Genomic DNA, 6,615 nt, shown 5'->3' on the forward strand with positions numbered 1-6,615 from the left:
ACATCAACGACGATATCAAAAACTATATATTTCTATAATAGACTTACTTACCAAGGCCTTGTTAATAATTCTGTGGGCTAGGACCTGAACTTTATGGGCTTTATATCAGGGACTTCTCATCTCTAAGCAGAGTCTTTTGTCCCAAGATTGTATCCTCCTTACTGCATGGGAGGAGGGAGAGGGGGGGATTAGGAGCCAGGAAAATGCACACTGGGCTCAAGTCTTCCAGTCCTGGGTCATTTATGAGTTTTTCATCAGGATCTTAAATCAAGTCTTGGCGGGTAACATGTTAGTAACTGAGAATCTCTGTGCTCATTTTCCTGGCTAAGGGACACTGGAAGTGATGAAGTTCCCTATGTCTTTTCTATTTTAAAATGACCTATCAAATCTGAGGCTTAAAGAAAGAGCCGTATTGCTGTTGAGAATCTGTATAGGAGAAGGAATATATGTATTGAAGACTCAGCTTGATTTTGGTCTCTGCAGTATATTTATTGTGGCACATTTATTCTCTTTGAATTTGTTCTCTTATCTCTAAAATAGGGATAATGACTATCTCCCTGGGTTGTTTTTAAAAATCCAGTGGCTATTAATAGATGTGGGTTTGATGACATATATTTATCATCACACCCACACACATACACACATATTCATATATAATAAAGTGCAGCTTAAGCACAAATTCTGTTTTATCAGTATTAGGCCCTAAGACCACGTTTTTTACATGTACCAAACTAACTGTGAAAAGGAATAATCCTTTTATCTTCGTAGAAATCACGTCTGGTATTGTTTCTTGTGGTTGCAACTTTTTTCTGTTGGCTGAAGTATCTAGGCAATAACAGGGAGAAGGTGGAAAAGTGGGCAGAGTTCATCGTTTGACCCACCTGGACTAAAGAGGCGAGAACTAGAAGCCTGCCACAACCCAGACATGGCAGCTTGGTTGGAAAGAATTGAATCAGGAAACATATGCGTGATGCTGGTTATTACAAGGGCAATTATATGAAAAGTCTCTGAACCTGGCACAGTATATACAATTAAACAAAACTTTATAGTATTAAAAATGCAAATGTATTTTATTTATCTGTTTATTAATATTTTGTTTATATACAATGAATAACTTCACTCTTTTCATATAAACTGTTTGATTAAGCCAATGGTCAAACTTTTGAAAGAGAAACACATAATTCATTCTTTTAGTCAGCACCTATTTATTGGGCTTCTGCTATATGCAAGGCATTGTTCTAGACATTGCATCATGGCAATAACGAGACACAAAAGAGTTTACTCATCTGGAACGTACCTTGCAAAAGGAGGAAATATTTAATAAACAAATAAGCAAATAAATAAATAAGAAAATATCCAGTAGCCAAAGTGCTTAAAGAAAATAAAACACATAGTATAATGGAGAATAGATAGAGGCTATTTTAGGTTAGGTATCTCCACTCAAAAATCTGTTCTTGCGGCTTAACATTGCTAAGTATCCTCCAATATTGATTCTCAAGTTCAGCCCAAGTTTAGCCAACTTTGTGGTCATTCAGAATAAAGACATTTCCCAGCCTCCCTTAGAGCTAGGTGCAACCTTATGACTAAATTCTGGTGCATGGGATATGAGAAATGATGTTTGCAGCACCACGACACACTCTTCCAAAGAAAAGAGCATGGCCTCCCCTCCACTTTCCCCTCTTCCTACTTACTGGTAGGAATCCAGATATATTCTGAGCCATTTCGAACCATGAGGACTACAGTGACAACCACAAAGAATGAAGAAGCAACAATATAGAAGGATCCTAAGTCCCTGAGACTTTCATGGAGTAGGACCGCTGCATTAGCACAGACTTTTACGTAAGAGAGTAATGAATTTCGATAAGATTTATAATAGTCACATAGGTTTTGTGCCACACAATCTATATCCTACCAATACCTGATTATGATCAATAAAAAAAATAAACTTTTAAGGAAACTCTCTCCTTTTTGAATATGAAAAGCATATCTGCATAAAATGGAAAAAGATTTGTACGTTATGAGAACAGTATTCAACTCATATCAGCACCCACCAATGTCACACATATACCCTGAATTATGCCAGTGTGTGTTAATCATGGAATGCTGCTTATTTTCATCCTGTTCTTCCGAGAGTTATTTCCCTTCCTGAAATAAGAGCTATTTGTGCTACATGGAATAGTTAACACTGGTTTGGAACAGGCTTTCAGTAAGTTCCTTTGCTTATTCTCTAGTATGATGCTATTCTCTCTCTCTCTTTATCATCATGGAGTTTCATTAAAGTCCTATGTTCTGTTTCTCATTTCTCCTCTGATATTTCCATAGCAATTTGTCTAAGATTTCCTATTGCTCCTATCATCCTTCAGCCCTTTATGTATTCTTAAAACTCGTAAACCTTAAAGTAAATAAATACCCAAATGCATTAAATGATTTGATTAATGAATAAATGCATATAAATGATGACAGTTGTATATACTCTTATGCCTTGTGATTGCTATTCACTGTAAATATTGTAAGAGAAATTTCAAAAACAACAAGTGTCAGAAATGTACACAAGTCTCGTAAGCTTTTTTTACTTGACATACTGGTAATAGCAATTAGAAATAATAGCAGTTATTTTCACATGATCACTGGTAACTTACAAATTTTATGTTTGGAGTGATCACATGAAAACTAAGCCCAACAGAACTTACCACAGATGAACAGATACTAGATAAGATGGACTGAACAAATGTATCTAGCTGCTATATACTGAGTTCTTATTAGAAACCAGTGCTAAGTATTATTCATGTAAGACAAACAGCTTTAATTTCAGACAGGAACAATGGCTGTCCTCACCAAGGAAAGCGTGAGAATAGAGAATATATAAAACGGAGTCACTTTAACCAAGCTACTAAAATTATTAACATCATGAAGGTTGAGACATGAGGAAGACTTCATTTTTGTTCTAACTGTCCTGGAACCTTAATTTAAAAAAAAAAAAATTGTAGTATGTTTCAGGAAATGTGTAAGTATTATCTCATTTAATCTTCATGGTCACTCTATAAAATACTATTATAACTCCATTTTATAAATGACAATATTAAGATTCAAAGAGAACCATTTACCTACTCAAGAACTTATATCTAATGAAAAGTAGACTTGTTCTTCACCAGAACCTTCTGGCTCCAAGGTATGTTTTCTTTTCATTATGTTACAATTTCTTCCACAACCATACAAGGTAAGGGAATAGGTAGAAACTGGGGAGAAAAGGACAGATAAGTAGGCCAGATCCCTGAGATCTGTAGAGAATAAAAGGGTTCCATGGAATGTCAACCCGGAACGGAAAAATAGAGTGACCAGGGGGGATCCACAAGCTGGAGTCTCTATTCCTTTAAAGGTTATCTCGATTACTGTGTGTTATTTTCTCACTCCTAAACTTTCTCGACATCCAGCATTTAATTGTCCCCTATGCCCAGAGGTCTTCTGAGTCTTGGGATATATTATTGATAAGTCTCCAGAGGGACTGCGAGATCATTTAAAATCCTACAAAGGTAAGAGATCTTTTTATTTCTGCTAACGCTGAGGAAATCACTCTAGGTAAGAGGCAGCCATCAGACACATAGCATCCTCGCTCTGTGTGATTCTGAATGAAAAGGCCATTTAGGGTCAGCAGTTAGAGAATCCAAGTCCACTTTCAAGGCACTGGGAACAGAGAGACATTTGAAATGGGGAACCCATAACTCTATAGAAGAAATTGAAGATGAAAGGAGGGGAAAAATTTTTGTTTTCCATACTTTTTCTCATGTAAGTGCTCAGAGTATCTCCTCTGCTTTCTCAATTTTTACTTTTAACCTCACTCTGGAGTCCTGGGTAGCAGAGATTGTTGAAAGGAATTACAGTTAAGGGATTCCTTCTCACTCTATGCAGCGACATGAGAGCCCTTTCCTCCATTCGCTCTATCAGTCATCATGTAGGAATGCATTTATTCGTTCTTTTTTGTTCATTAATCATTAATTCATGTTCCAGCACTCCACAGTTTTTTAGGATTTAAAAAAATTAGTTGGATATATTCCCTGACATGGAGAAAATATATTTCTATGGCATAGAGAAAATAATAATCTGTGTGATCCAAAGATATGTAAAAGACATTCTCCTGGTTCTTTCCCAAATATCTTTTGAAATGTATATATTTCTTCTTATGTGGCTCCTTTTTCTTCTCCTTTTCCTAAAATGTATTTCTCAAGGTTTGGCCTTCAGTACTGTTTTGTTCTCACTTTACCCTTTCTTTCCTCATTCAGGCTTAAGACAGGTAACTACCTCCCAAATTCTTTAGCATGAGACTTTCTATAGCAAGTATAATAATGAGCCATTATAAAGCACATTATTATGTATCAAAATATTTCATGAACATCATCACATTTAATTTTTACAACAATTCTGTGAGATAAAGTTATCTCAATTCATCAAAAACAAACATTTGGTGGGTACCCACTATATACGTAGTACAATTATAGGAACAGCACAAATTTTCAAGGAGTAAAAGTATGCTGGTGCATGTCAAAATACAGATTTGTGGGACACGAACGAGAGGCATGATACCAAGAAAATTATTCGGAAGCTTGGCAGAAATATTCTTATTTTACCTTTATTGTCCTGTCTTAATTATTAATAATGCCATGTTTCACTCTCAAAAGTATTCCAGTTGTAACGCTAAATTTTAACTCATTAGTTAAGGTTGAGGTTACTGGTGCAGGTATACTTTCTGCTTCTTTAAAGATGAGAAGCTAAGGTTCAGAGATATTAAGTTACTTGCCCGTAGTCACATCAAAATTCAGAACTTGAACATGGGTCTTCGGACCATTAATCCAAGTTCTTTTTAGTATGCCATGTTGCCTCTTTCCTAGACAAATAGTTGAATTTTAGTTGAATCTTCTAAGAGAGTTGTATTCATTTCTAATATGGATGCAACCCTAAAATACCATTTGAATTATTATTATCAGTCCCATGTGTGTCTGTGATACGTACAAACCTACCTGGCTGTGGGTCTTGAAATAGAAAGGAGCTTGAATGTTTTAACTTATAAGGATTATTTATTTGTGAGAGGGAGGCAACCCTTGGTTGACCTCACAGATTGCAAGGACCTTGTCAACTTACAACTCCTTATTTTTTATTTTTTACACCTACAGCACCTTGTCTTCTTAGGCAGTCTCCCATCCAAGTACTAACTAGACCCAACTCTGCTTAGCTTCTGAGATCAGACGGTATTGGGCTTCTTCAGGGTGGCATGACTGTAGGAGGATAATTTTTTTAAAAAAACATGATAAATAAGTTCTCAGTCTGAAATGGTGATATTTTTATGAGATATTTCTCATACATTTTTTTTTTGTTTTTGGTTTTTATCTTACAGAAAATAACGTTTACACTGCCTTGGATCTAACAGAAATGGTTCTTGTTTCACCTTGCATATCACTAATATCATGAATTAGCATGATTCACATTTTACTGTGTTTTGAATGGTTTAGAGGTGCAAGTGCTTACAGGTAGTGTGTGAGGGATGACGTAGACACTGAGGTATGCTTCTCAATCTTCTCCATCACATGTTTTATTATTGTACCTTAACATAATTCAGAGGAGACCACCATGGGTGCTCAGTTTTCTGAACACTCCCCCCCAAACTAGGAGTTATTTAGCATTAGCCATGCTCTTGTTAGTATTAAATTAGTACATTACAAGAGTGTTTTTAGGCTTGCACTGAGTATGGGAGTTAATAGCTGTAGCTGAGCATCTGCAATATAACAGACATCACATTAGATGCCTCATACTGCATTATTCCGTTTAATCTATCCAACAATTCTTAGACTGTAATGCAATGTCTATTTTAGAGGCATAAGTAAACTGAAACACCGCGATCTCAGAATTAGTAAGCGAGAATCTAGATTTAAAACAAATCTTCTTGGTACGAAAATCTCATCTTTCCTTATCCAAATTCCCTCATAACAGTTATGAGAGAATTTTATTAGCTCTCTCCATTGATGGAACCTGACTGAAATTGTGCAGAACCTACAAGGATGCTTACATAAAGAGGTCGATACTCCAGAGTATGGGGCCACCCAGTGGCCATGAACTCTCTCTTCAACAACTTCAGCACAAAGAACTAACTGACTGACTTCAAATCCAGAGGATTCCTCATGGAAGTTGACAAGAAGAGTCTGGGAAAAAATGAAGAATATTGGCTTTCCTCCACAAATAGAATCTCTAATTGAGGCTTGATCTCGTAAGACAATAATAACAAAGTAAATAAGTTGTATTAATGTTTTGTAATAATGCTATTTTAGTTTTAATTATCATATGCATTAAGACGCATGATCTAAATCTAGAACTTTAGTTGTGTGAATAATTTTCTTCTATTTCAAGTATTTTCACACTAATTCCTTTTTACATCTTTTTATTTTTGCTCCAAAACTTTCTACTAATTATGACCTTTCTCCTTTTCCTTCTCTTCAAGAAGGTCCATTCTCCTTTCTTAATTCTCTACTTCTACCTATCATTTATATTCCCCCACACCAACTCAGCAAGAGGCAATTATGAGTTACCAGTAATATGAAGACGTTCAAGGCTCCTTCCATCTTTCCTAGT

This window comes from Rousettus aegyptiacus, unplaced genomic scaffold (assembly GCF_014176215.1).
Source record: "Rousettus aegyptiacus isolate mRouAeg1 unplaced genomic scaffold, mRouAeg1.p scaffold_m13_p_5, whole genome shotgun sequence".
In the NCBI taxonomy this organism is placed as follows: domain Eukaryota; kingdom Metazoa; phylum Chordata; class Mammalia; order Chiroptera; family Pteropodidae; genus Rousettus; species Rousettus aegyptiacus.